General features: G+C 34.6%; 1 pseudogene; it reads right to left on the bottom strand.

Moving 5' to 3' along the window:
* Window positions 1–2,087: 2,087 nt before the first annotated feature.
* LOC125112946 (olfactory receptor 140-like) lies at window positions 2,088–3,021 on the bottom strand (annotated as a pseudogene).
* Between the last annotated feature and the right edge of the window lie 10,656 nt (window positions 3,022–13,677).

The following is a 13,677-nucleotide window of genomic DNA, read 5'->3' as shown; positions in this document are numbered from 1 at the left end:
ACTGAGTCTCACATTCTTCTCATATAAAATGGAGTGTAAAACTCTCTAATAATACTTGTTGCTACATTATCCAGATGCATGCCTCATAGTTGGCCTTCAACAAGAGTAAGCCCATTATCTTCAGTTAATGCCTACTATTTTCAAAGAGTTAAAAGTACAGATTAAAACAAAATATATTTACAAAAGAGATCCAAACATTATTTATGTCATTAATTTTTAGGAGCAACATATTTACTTACCCATAATTTTCTTTAAGTATCAGCAGTAAACAAGTTCACAGGAGATATTCTTATTGTTGAGTGCAAAGGAACATCTTCATATTCCTTAAAATATTTACAATCCTGCCAAAATTTACGTAATAAGAATCACATCCTGCCTTAAATTTCCTTCCAAGATCTTAAAGCTTACATGTTTGCTGTTGACAATTTATTATGTGTACCTCAGTAATTTTCTCACCCCTCTGCTGAGCCCTTGGTCAAGTCTCTAACAAAGAATTAGCCTTAATTCACCTCTTCAAATACTCCATTTGATGTTAGTATAAAAGGTAATTTGTTCAAGATTTTTCCTATCCTTACCATTGGCTTACAGTCATCTAACAGTCACCAAGTAAAATGAAGCATAGTGTAATCCCAGAACAGTGGTCTGGCATTATTATATGGTGGCATGATGGAAGAAATAGCTCCAGTTAGTCACTGAGTCTGAGAAAGGGACATTCATGAGAAGTAACAAGATTTGGGGTAGTAATAGTCAGAGAAACTTTGATTTATATGTGCTATGTAATAATGTAGGACAATCTGGTAATCTCTATATGCATAGGGGAGAAATGGGGGTATCCTCAAAATTTCTGAAAGTTCACCTTAGCCATTTTTCTTATATGAAGACCAATATTAGTACTTGAATTTGCAAAATATCTCTTACCATACTATCTATTTGTATGCTAAATATATTGCTACAGGGAAGACAAAGATAGAACGAATTTGAGACCATCTACATGATGTACAGCGAATCATTAAGACTGCAGATAATTTTCTTATCTATAGTCCTAAATATACCACAGGCAAACTGTTTCATTTGAAAGAAAGTATGACTGAATAGTAAAGAACTCTTTTGGAAGTTTGTAGCTGAAACTTTTGAAAGGAAGCTTCATGCTTATTTTCCTGACAAAATCTATGGGGAAACCATGCATTATATGAGCCAAATAAATTAGATCTCTCATGGCCTCAATTTTATGTAAAATAGATATAATAATGATTAAACCACCAGTTTAATACATCAAGTCAACTGAAATGACTATACCTGACATATAGTAATGGGTTAATTTTATTTAAATATACGTAACAGCCCTACAGAGAAACAGCTTTGGAACATAACCATATAACTTTTTGTTGAGATTTCATAAAAGATGTTTATTATTTTTGTTTAAAATGGATCCTCAAATCTTGATATGGAAAAATAAAGCATTATTCTTTATATTCAAGAATAATTGAGCCATAGTGATATTTAAGAAAACAAGAGAAAATTCAGAGTGTTTTCAAGATTTCTGGATTATATTTTGTGCCATTAAATATTAGACATATATTTAAATTATCCATTCTGCCTCTTTGTGAGTGTCTCTATTTTGGTATCAATAAATTTGCAAAAAAAAAAATCAACCATGATTCTTTCCCTCAACTGTCCCATCCCCATATCTCTAAGAAGTTATAACCCTCACTGGCTTTAACACTGGCTAAGTGAAAACAAAAGAAGTTCTGAAATCAAGAACCTATGGAAAATCAACTTTATCCAAGAAACATATATGAAGAATTTAGTAAAGTAGCGGTAAGACTCTGCAGAAAAACATACTCTACAATCAACAAACTAGGGGTTTATAATTGTCCTGTCTGTTGCCTATTCTGAATCTGTGAACATGAATATTGAAGACTTGGCAAGGTACATTAGAAGTTATCAAATGACCTAGTCATTATTAAATATTCAACAAATGCTAGTTTTTAGAGCTTTTTTCCCATCAGTGATCTGTGAAATGTGTTAATTTTCTCTCATAAATTACAAGTATAATCTTCTCCCTGTGATATATAAGTCATCGCTTTCTAGGCATTGTGAACAGCCTGAGTTACTCTCCTCTTTGACAAATTCCTCATGGCATTTTTCACCTCCATGTATCTCAGTGTAAAAATGATATGGTTTAACATGTGAGTGAGGATTGTAAAGAACACAGACACCAACTTGTCTGCAGGGAAACTTGTCACAGGATGTGTATAGCTGAATATGTAAGGGACAAAATAGAGTATCACTACTGTAAGTTAAGAACCACATGTAGAAAGTCTTGTTGTCTTCTTACAGAGCCATGGGATTTTAGGGAGCTCAGGATGCCTATGTAGGAGATGGGTATCATGGAGAAAATAAGCAAGCACCTGGCCCCACTCTTGGTTGCTACTACCATTCCAATCCTGTAGGTGTCACTGCAGGCAAGTTCCAACAGTGAGAAGAAATCTCACATGAAGTTGTCAATGACATTAGGGTCACAAAAGGGCAAATTGACCATGAAAAGAATCTGCACAGTGGTATGCTGTATTCCCCTGAGCCATGCCTCTACCATCAATAACTGGCAGAGCCCCTGTCTCATGATGGTCATATAGTGCAGAGGCTTGCAGATGGCCACATGGAGGTCATAGGCCCTGACATTGAGGACAATGACCTCTGATCCTCCAAGGAAATGTATCCAGAAGACCTGAATCATGCAGCCAACTGAGGAGATCATTCTCCTCTGGTCAGTGGTAAATTTTTGAGTGGTAACACATGTGTAAGTGGCATCTATGAAGGCCAAATAAGTAAGAAAGGAGTACAGGGATCCAAAAGTGTGGGACTGAGGGAGATGGTAATGACAATGAGTGTATTGGCTAGCAAGGTAAACAGGAAAATGAACAAAAAGACAATGAAGAGTATTTTCTGCAAGTGAGGATTCTGTGTGAATCCCAAGAGAATAAATTCAGTCACATTGTTGGGAGACATAGGGAGATCCATTCACCAAGGAACACCTTCAAAGAATATAGAATGATACCTACAAAGAAGAAAGAATGATACCTATAATTTGGGAAAGGATTCTAGTCTTAATCTCTTAGAACAAAAATAGAGTAGTCACTATAACATGAGCAAGCCTTGGCAGTCTTGCCCAGTACTTGTTTCAATTCTTTCTTACTTCTTCCATGATGGATTTTTAACTCTGCAGACACCTAGTTCCTGTCACATAATTAAACATATATAGGGCTATATTGGACATGCAATTCACTGAGAAAATCCTGAGTTTTCTCCATGGGATCTGTATTCTCTTTCTGGTTTCAACTCTATTTGATTTTGCTAAGTCATTTTTGTCCCATGCTCCCAAGTCTTCCTCAGTGTCTGTGAGACAACACATTACAATTCTCAGATGTATCTTGTAAGCTCAGAGGTTCCTTATACAAGTAAGAGTTATTCTATATTCCATGAGAATTTACAATTAAATCCTCACTCTATGGAACAAAAACATGGATGATAGATATTACAAACAGGCAATTTAGAGAAATCTGTATAAGTCATTGGCAACACACCCTTGCTGGTACCCACCATAGCACATAAGCTACTCATGTGAATTTCCTCACTGTGCCTACCATAGTGCCTGGCATGATGTCTAGAGAGCCTTAAACCTATTAGGTGATGAGTAAAGACTTAGTCAATTGCCATTCTCCATGGGCAAGAATACGCTTTTTCCCCTGACAAAAAAGTTGGTAAGACTTCAAATGTTTTCATTTGTCCACTTTGTTTATTATAATTCCCTATATAGTAAATGTCTGAAAGGAAGCTTCATTCCAAGTTAATACACTCTGATGCACAATATGGGGTAAGTATGAAAATAATAATTGATTTATGAACATGGGTCATATCACTGGGTTGTATTTCTATCAAAATAATTATGGTGTATTTAATAAATATTTTTTATTTTTCAAAATATCTTCCACATAAATTTAATATAGTCATCTTCAATAAATTTATAGATTCAGTAGACTTGAATAAAAAAATCTTGAATAGGTATTTAATACATGAGTACCTATAAAGCAAAGGAAATAATTATTTTCAATGTTTTAAAATAAATAATTTAATATGGAGAACAAAAAGAAATCATTTGCCAGATAAGTTAAAGTACTATACATATAAATATATATACACTAATATATACACTTATAAAATCTATTACTTATTGTAAGCTCCTATTACACTCATTAAGCAAATATTTTGGGGGCATTGACTGTGCTTATTAATGTATGTGTTCACATAAAGTTTTTAAAGTGTTCCTGTTAAATGCCTTTACATGCCTGAATGTTCCTTTAACCAAACAACATCCATGATATGAATAACACTCTCACTCCTTTATATTTCTGCTACATGCATTCTCATGCCTTCTTCTCCCATCTCTCCATTCCATCCATTATCCACTATTCCTGGTTACAGGCTTCTGCATTACTAATTGAAAGGGAGATGTGGAGTACAGATATTTCCCAAAGAAAGGAGAAAACATAAATACAATAACATATATTGGGCAAAAGGTATATCTTCCTTTCAAAGATAAATGGATAAAGAGCTTTATTTCTTAAGTATCCAAAATGTAAATTGTGTACATATGTGGAAACAAAATGCAACAGCCTCATTGAATTTCCTTATTCTGAGGTGAGCTCCCCCAACATATAAGAAAAGAGAATAGTGTACATTAAGTGAGAATTAGATATAATTAATACAAGAAATTTAGAAATAAAAATCACTTTTTTTCTTTTTTGTTTTGTACCATGATACTCTTTCTATAAATATATACTAAAGAAAAAAAATTGAGGGCCTTACCAGTGATGTATGGAAGTTCCCAGGCTTGGGGTCAAATTGGAGCTGTAGCTGCTGGCCAATGGTACAGCCACATCAACTCCAGATCCAAGCCAAGTCTGCAACATACATCACAACTCATGGCAATGCAGGATCCTTAACATACTGAGTGAGGCCAGGGATCACATCTGCATCCTTATGGTTACTAGTCAGCTTCATTATCAATGAGCCACAATGGGAGCTTCCAGAAAAATATTTTTAAAAGAGAAAAATTACTATTTACATATATGCTCAATACAATTATTAACACCTGTGGAAAATTTAGAGCCCACATGGAAGGTTCAGCATTTGAGAAATGGATAATTAAAATATGGTGCGTCTTTTTGATTAATGTGGAATTTAAGAGAAGTGTTTTTTAAAATCTATGGAACTTCAGTGGAAAATTCTTATGTTGTATTACTAAGTGGGGAAAATTTTGAAAACAAAATTGAATTATATATTTTTTTCTAATTTAATTGTAACTTTTGTTTCTAGTATATATGTCAAAAAGAAAAACAATGTTTTACCCTTAAACTGGAAGCATTGTAGTTTAGTCTACCTTTCTTTATGTTTTGAATCCTGAGGAAGTGATGTGAATCTCAGGTCAAGATGAGAGGAGATTATGTAATTTGTAACATCCATTTAAACCTGAGAGTCTATAATTTCATGATTTCCTGAGGGAAAAAATCAGCTCTGAACTTTCCTGACATGTCTCCAAGCCAGAGCCCTCAGCAGTGTTTTGTTCACTGAGAAAGAAGTAAATTTTTAAGATTAAAAGTGCCAAATAGTTTAGTGATAATAAGAGCCTTTGATTTGTAAACTGTAAGTTTGCATAAAGCTTTTCTTTTGAACATTAAAATTGCAACAATATATCCTGTTTGGAGGCAAATTCTATGAAGTATCTTAATAGAGGCTAATTGGATCCCAGGGGTATTTCTTGCCAACAACCAATTATTTCACATAACTAAACAGCAGAGGATAACTTTTATAGCACTCATCTTTAATTTTGAACTCCGCCTTAGGTCTACATGAAGACAAGACACTATAACGAGAAAAAAAAAAAGATCATTTATGAACATAAGTGTTTGATAAAAAATTAATTTAATCCAGAGCCTGAATATTAAATGTTGTATGAATTAATCATTTAAATGGGTAACCCTCCTACCATGTTGGTGGGGGTATAAATTGCCATAATCACTATAAAAACAGAAGTGAAGTTCCTCAGAAAAATAAATATAGAACTACCACATGAACAAGAAATCCCACTCCTGGGCATATATCCAGACAAAAGTGCAATTCAAAAAGGCACTACTCTCAAAAACCAAGACCTGGAAACAACCTAAATGACCAGTGACAGATGAATGGATTAGGAAGATGTGGTACATATGCACAATGGAATACTATTCAGCCACACAAAATAACAAAATAATGCCATTTGCAGCAACATGGATTAAAACAGAAATTATTATACTAAGTGAAGTAAATCAGTAACAGATAGACAAATATCATACATAATTTATATGTAGAATCTAAATATGGCACAAATGAACCTATCTACAAAACAGAAACAGACTCACAGAGACAGAGAACAGACTTGTGGTTGCTGAGGTTTCAAGGAAGGGAAAGGGATAGACTAGGAGTTTGGGGTAGTAGATGCAAACTATTACACTTAGAGTGGGTGAGCAATGAATTCCTACTGTATAGCACAGGGAAATATTATCAATTTCTTATTAAAACCATGATGGAAAATAATATAAGAAAAATTATTATATATACATATATGACTGGTTCAATTTACTGTACTGCAGAAATTGGCACAATATTGTAAATCAATGAGAAATACTTAGGTCAAGTGTGGAATAATTGACCAAATCATATATCATTTGCTAAAGCATTTTTCAGAGAGGATTTTAGATTGAAGGAACTAAGTTTAAAGCCAATATTCTTTTTTTTGTCTTTTTGCCTTTTCTAGGGTTGCTCCCATGGCGTACGGAGGTTCCTAGGCTAGAAGTCTAACCAGAGACATAGCCACCGACCTACACCAGAGCCACAGCAACACGGGATCCGAGCTGCATCTGCAATCTACACCACAGCTCACTGCAATGCCAGAATACTCAACCCACTGCCAGGGATTGAACCCGCAACCTCATGGTTCCTAGTCAGATTCATTAACCACTGAGCCACGACGGGAACTCCAAAGCCAATATTCTAATAGTGAAATTTGTATGTTTCATAGATGTATTTTACTGTGTGCTCTTGAAAAAATCTGCATTTAATTTCTACTAATAATTTTAAGTGAATGAAATATCACTTTTTATGGAACATAATAAAATATTTTGTATTCCAAATTATAATCCAATAATAGCCAGAAAGAATTCTGTATAATCTAAGTATCACTTAATGTGAAGTAAGAGTATTTGGGCTTAAAATGAAGTTACAAGATCTAGTTATTCAACTTCCAATCCTACATTTGATATAAAATATTGCCTATCATATCTGTAAACAACAGTCATCATCAACAGGGGCCACCTCCAAGGGTGAACCATTGAGCCCTGCAGTAACCAGGAGGAAACAAAGAATACCTGCCATCTAGCAGCCATCAAACTACAGCCACTCCCAACAGTGAGTCTGAGGAAAATCGGGATGTGTGGCCCTAGATAGCTGATGGTGCATTTTATTTTCTTTTTTTTCTTTTTCTTTTTTTTTAATTATTTATTATTATTTTTTTCCCATTGTACAGCAAGGGGGTCAGGTTATCCTTACATGTATACGTTACAATTACATTTTTCCCCCAGCCTTTCTTCTGTTGCAACATGAGTATCTAGACAAAGTTCTCAATGCTATTCAGCAGGATCGCCTTGTAAATCTATTCTAAATTGTGTCTGATAAGCCCAAGCTCCCAATCCCTCCCACTCCCTCTCCCTCCCATCAGGCAGCCACAAGTCTCTTCTCCAAGTCCATGATTTTCTTTTCTGAGGAGATGTTCATTTGTGCTGGATATTAGATTCCCATTATAAGTGATATCATATGGTATTTGTCTTTGTCTTTCTGACTCATTTCACTCAGTATGAGGTTCTCTAGCTCCATCCATGTTGCTGCAAATGGCATTATGTCATTCTTTTTTTATGGCTGAGTAGTATTCCATTGTGTATATATACCACATCTTTCAAATCCAATCCTCTGTTGATGGACATTTGGGTTGTTTCCATGTCCTGGCTGTTGTGAATAGTGCTGCAATGAACATGTGGGTGCACGTGTCTCTTTTAAGTAGAGTTTTGTCCGGATAGATGCCCAAGAGTGGGATTGTGGGGTCATATGGAAGTTCTATGTATAGATTTCTAAGGTATCTCCAAACTGTTCTCCATAGTGGCTGTACCAGTTTCCATTCCCACCAACAGTGTAGGAGGGTTCCCTTTTCTCCACACCCCCTCCAGCACTTGTTATTTGTGGATTTATTAATGATGGCCATTCTAACTGGTGTGAGGTGATATCTCATGGTAGTTTTGATTTGCATTTCTCTTATAACCAGAGATGTTGAGCATTTTTTCATGTGTTTGTTGGCCATCTGTATATCTTCTTTGGAGAACAGTCTATTCAGGTCTTTTGTCCATTTTTCCATTGATTGATTGGCTTTTTTGCTGCTGGGTTGTATAAGTTGTTTATATATTCTAGAGATTAAGCCCTTGTCGGTTGCATCATTTGAAACTAAAGTAATGATTTCAGTAAGCCAAGACCATGCACCTTCCAATAGTGCTAAGTTCCTTAATTGAGATATCCAGTTTTCTGTTATTAGCAGTAATATTTTTTCCTACTACTTGTCCCTTTATTGCAAAACTCCTTATATATATCCTAGCTCCCCCTGACCTCCTCAGAATTGTTTTCTCAGGGTTACTAGAGATTCCTCCTCCAGGGCTTAAGTCCTCAGTTTTGTCCACCTAATAAAATATAACTCTCAACTTATAGATTGCGCATATACTTTTAGTCAACAAAGAACAATAAATTTTATTTTTATAATGTTATTATGAGATTTTGAGAACACCTTAAAATTTTCAGGTCAGCTTAAATGAAATACAATCAATCTTTATAATCATTGACAACGTTTACTCACAGAAAACAATCCCAATACAATTTTAAATATTAGGCATTTCAAGGGTGTTCCAAGACAAATATCTCCTTTCTATTTTATATTCCACACCATTCTAGAAACCAGTAGGCCATACAATTTTCTGAAAACCAAATGCATATATACACAGGCATATTATAAAACTAATTAGAGAGGGAAATTTTTCAATTACTACAAAACAAGTGTTGTTCTGATGAAATGTATTTTAAATGATACAATTTGAAATAGCAGAAAGAATATTGAATTTGGAAGAATGCACATAAGAATACTAGCTCTGTCTCTGATAGTCAATGGATTATTTAACTTCTTTGAACCTCAGTTTTCTTCATCTGTTCAGCAGGAATAATCATAATAATACCTACCTTGCAGAGGTGCTGTTAGTGTCAGGCAAGAGGTATGGAAAGGGCTTAATAGTAAGAAAAGATAAAATTATAAAATCATAATGGAAATAATACCTTCATACTGGGTCATTTATTATCTTAACTTGCATTCCTGTTTAATAACATTCTAGTGGCTTTTTTTTAACCTAATCCTTCCTATGTAGGCAACAGTTATGAACACGGGAATAACAAGAGTTTAGAATACTGCTATGGCTTTATCCATGGGGAAAGTAGAAAATGGCCACAGATACATAAAACTACTGGGGATAAAGAACAAACAAACTGGGCTGTGGGAGTGTACTGAACCAAACTTGGCTGTCCTTAGCAATGGGCAGTAAACCTATCTACTGACAGTGGATTGTAGTAAAGGAAAGCATGACATTTATTGCAGGACATGAGACAAGCAGTATAGAACAGCTAATGCTGAAGAATACTGAACTCTTTATGGAATTTTAGAAAACAGTTTTAAAGGTCAGTTGGGGAGGGGTTTTCAGAGTTGATGTTTAGCTCCTGTGCAATTCTATGATTGGTTGATGGTGAGATAACTGGTGGTGTCACAGTGGGGAGCATTATCAATATTTAGGCTCCAGGATCTCTGTGGTCATGATGATTAAGTTGATAATTCTTCTATTTGGTGGAGGTTTTAACATCTGTGAGACAACTCAGGGACTGCACATCTTACCTAGTACTCTTTCCTAGGCACTTCAGAGAGGAGTTAAGCAGAGGCTATAAGGGAGGGATCTGTCCAAAGAAGGCGATGTAGGTCTTTCTTGGTTATAATTCCCACTTTTCCTGATAATCCTTACTCTCAATGATAACAGATGTTAAATAAGAATGAGAGTAACATTTGATAGAGGTTTATCATAAACTCAGCAGAGAAACTCCATTTTAGGCGAACTCAATTTCTTCCTTCCTTCCTTCCTTCCTTCCTTCCTTCCTTCCTTCCTTCCTTCCTTCCTTTCTTTCTTTCTTTCTTTCTTTCTTTCTTTCTTTCTTTATTTCTTTCTTTCTTTTCTTTCTTTTCTTTCTTTCTTTCTTTCTCTTTTTTTAGGGCCACACCCACAGCATATGGAAGTCCCCAGGCTAGAGTTGAATCATGTCTGTAGCTGCTGGCCTATACCACAGGTCAGGGCAATGCTGGAACTTTAACCCACTGAGTGAGGCCAGGGATTGAACCTGCATCCTCATGGATACTAGTCAGGTTTGTTCCTGCTGAGCCACAATGGGAACTCCTGGGGGACTCAGTTTCAATCCCCAATCCTGTTTTAAATTTACCAAAGTCTTTCAGGGATTGGGGCCACCTCTCTGGGTACTTTCTGCTGAAATGGGGCATAGTCCTGCCTCAATCTGGGGAATGGAGACCAAGATAAAAATAATCTTAAGTTCCAAGTCTTGATTCAAGTCTTGCATTATGAAGATCTCAATGTCTTACTCCATTATTTTGGTTCTAACAGACCCAAACAGAAGTAATTGGAGGAGTCACAACTGCACTTTAATAGAAAAAAAAATAGATCTCATTCCCTAAGGAATTCAGGAGAAGAAGCCTGAAAACCATTCTGTACCCAGCACTTTGTGGAGATTTATAGCCACATATCCAATTGTGTTCCTTTATCTAAGCAAGTTTTAACTTATGTGACATTAACATATACAAAATAGGAGCTATTGACCATTATACATGTCCCTTTTTTTCTTCTAGCATTTCATCTAAAGCATTCTTAATATCTAAACATATGATAATGACAAGAGGAGACCTTGAGGCCATAAAAGTTCAGCTGCCAACTGCTAGCACACACTCCTTTGAGAATGGATTGTTGGCATCTGAAATCTGACACTGCTCAGAAACTTCAAGTTGTCAACAACACAGGAACACATCTGAAATCATGTCCATAATGACCACTAGATTTTACCTTGGATGTCTGAATCACGACTACTCTATTTTGCCTTTCAAATTCATTTTCCTCTTTAATGGCCAAACCAATATATAAGTGAGAATGACTTCCCTATCCCTCAGTATTTGGAGATATTTCCATAATTTCTCCCTATGATTGTGAATGTGTCAATAGAAATCAAAATATCTGTCCCTCCAAGCCAGGGTTGTTGTTCCTGCCCTAGCTTTAATCAACTCCCTTCATATGAGACCTACTTTTTGTTTTATATACATATATTTTTATTGTTATCCATATTGAGAGAAATCTAATTGAACATAATAAATAAGGACAGAAGTATGCTTCCAGGGAAATATTTTATAGACCATACTTTTTAGCATTTATACACAACTGTCACAAAAGCACATGTAGCAGTAGACTTAAAGTAAGCATTGATACATAATGAGTAGTTATATACTGTGACAGCTCCAATAGGAAGTTATTTTTATATCCTAAACATGGGGGACAATAATAAAGCAGTAACTTTTAATGTTAATAGCATGACAAATGTTTAGCAAACAGTTCAATTAGAGTAGTGTGATAGATCCTACAGGCCTAGTCTAGACTACTCGGTCAGCTGCCCATGTCTGCTTCTTCTGGTGTGGATGTTATTTGGGGTCTATAGTCCATTCTAATACAGAGACACTCCTCAAGTGTGAAATATGAATCCAAGAGGCAATTCCATTCAGTTTCATTACACATGACCTAGTTAAGAGTAGTTGAGAAGGATACTTTTATCTAGTTTGGAGTAGTTGCACATGAACTAGTTAAGAGTAGTTGAGAAAGATACTTTTATCTAGTTTGGAGACCATCCTTTAAAAAGTGTCTTTTCTATTAAGCGTAACGACCTATTTTCAGGTCTTGGGGCATATGATATTCATTTCAATGTAGCGTGCTGATATAAGCTTCAGGAAAAATAAATGTAGAGTGTCCTTTTTAATAATTCATTTAACCTTTAAAATTATGTTATATGATGACAGGGACCTATCTGGGAGGTGAGTCTTAGATATAAAAACAGATCTCAATGAATAGAATTAGAATTTGATATCCACTTAAATATAATTTTTCTTTTTAATTTACCCCCATTTTTATCAAATACAGCCAAATTAAGATGAAATTGCTTGCAAATTAAGTCTGATTTTAATGTTTGATTTGATTACTTATACAAATGTAATTTATTATAGAGGTTCTTTTAAATTGGCTATAACAGATCTTTTCAAAATGAGTGTCAGACTAAAATTTTAAAGGCCTGTCAGGGCCAGGAAAGCCATGTCAAGGGCCTGTCACAGATATTTCCTTACAGACTTAAGTGAATTATTTCCCTTTTGAGGTTCACAAAATATCACCAGTCAGGAATTCACTTTCCTTACTTACCTGATAAATCTACTAGGAACTTAAGAATTTCCAATTTCTGGATGGATCAATCAGGTAGAGAGCGAAAATTAAAGCTTCAATTTTACTTACAAGTTTATAGTTTACTGAGTTGCTACTAGTCATAATTAGCTAAAAGCAAAGAGTTTTGTACATCTGGAAGACATCAATTAAAATCTACTAATATTTCAGGAAAGACCAAAAAATTCTAACAATATTTATGAGTTTATTCAATCTTATTTTTTTGCTAATAGTTTTATGAAATCAAAATTTCTGTTAAGCTTTTTAAAAATCATTCATTTATATATTTTCTTTTCTACTGTTAGGCTTTTAAAATACCTTAGCCATTTCATCAGTATAATTTAAAAGTTATCAGAAACTTGTACTTGTCAAAAATTCCTGTCTATGAATCTTCTTGAAAATGAAGCAATTGTGCAAATCATCATCTAGCTGTCTAAGAATGATGAATGACTTTAAAAAAGCAAGTTTAAAGATCTGATCACAATGTTTTTGCTGGAGAATCTTAATCAAGTGCTCTGACATAAAATATTTTAAGATAACAACTAGAATTATGACTAATAATATTACTCCAGATTTAACTAAATTTCAGCAAATTTATATAATTTCTAGAATATCTATACTAATAACATGTATCTGTTCTGTATGATTTGAAGAGGCTTATAACTCATTTGACAATGCTTCCTATGTAATTTAACATTTCAACCATTCCTAGTTTAATATTTCTCTCTGAGTTACCTCACAGGCCCTCTGAAGAATCCCAAAGTCAAGAAGTCAAAAGAACATTCAGTAGAATTTTGATAGGAAGTTTGTCAAAAATATCAAGTTTCAAAACACTTTGGCAAATAAAGTCATTGTGAATATTTATTCACTTAATCAAGTGAAAAAAAAGTATTTCAAATCTAATACAGATCACTTAAAGTCAGGGAAGATCATGCAATCTATTATCAGAAGTAACTTTCTGAGAGGAACCAAATCT

The sequence above is a fragment of the Phacochoerus africanus genome, chromosome 12 (assembly GCF_016906955.1).
Source record: "Phacochoerus africanus isolate WHEZ1 chromosome 12, ROS_Pafr_v1, whole genome shotgun sequence".
NCBI lineage: Eukaryota > Metazoa > Chordata > Mammalia > Artiodactyla > Suidae > Phacochoerus > Phacochoerus africanus.
This window is presented reverse-complemented; position numbering and strand designations above follow the sequence as displayed.